Source organism: Corvus brachyrhynchos, unplaced genomic scaffold (genome assembly GCF_000691975.1).
Source record: "Corvus brachyrhynchos isolate BGI_N302 unplaced genomic scaffold, ASM69197v1 scaffold4, whole genome shotgun sequence".
NCBI classification, from domain to species: Eukaryota; Metazoa; Chordata; class Aves; order Passeriformes; family Corvidae; genus Corvus; species Corvus brachyrhynchos.
Genome location: NW_008237878.1, coordinates 3092054 through 3092602, shown reverse-complemented (window position 1 = coordinate 3092602; position 549 = coordinate 3092054). Strand labels below are relative to the sequence as shown.

Sequence of the window (549 nt, the reverse complement as noted above, 5' to 3'; positions counted from 1 at the left end):
GGCCCGGGCCGGCTCTGAAGGGCTCGGGGGGCTTTGATCAGTGAAATGCGCAGAGCGGGGTGGTTTTAAAATCCCTGGCTAACAGGGAAGTATCGCGGATCCTCAGAAACACTGTGGAAAAGCAGTAAAACACAGAGTGGTCCCAGGAGTTCCAGCCTTCGTAGTGACACGGCCACCCGCGTCCAGGGGTGGCACAGTGTGGCACCAAGGCTGCAGCATCCTCCGAGGACACCACTGCCGCCGAGCATGGCTTTGGGGAGAGAAACGCCTTCAGTTTGTGCATCAGGAAGAGGAACGGGAATGGCGCAAGAAAGAGGGGCAACAAATTCCCTTCTTCAGACTCCAATAGTTAATTTTCCCACCTCTTTGAGGCTGGTGAAGTCTACACACAGGGTTACAGCTTGGTATATCCTCACTAGATAAAGAGAAGGAGGCTCCTTCTTCAACTTCAGGGGTTGCTTTTCCCCATCCTTGACTTTTCCATTTCTTCCCTAACTGCATCAGTCTGTTTTCAGGAGTGTTACATCATGCAGTATTGACTGCTCTTTT

General features: G+C 52.1%; 1 protein-coding gene across 1 annotated transcript in view; it reads right to left on the bottom strand.

The window, feature by feature from the left end:
* LOC103614290 (glutathione peroxidase 1-like) overlaps positions 1-549 on the bottom strand; it is a 1730-nt gene that overhangs the window by 1031 nt on the left and 150 nt on the right. The window lies entirely within an intron of this gene.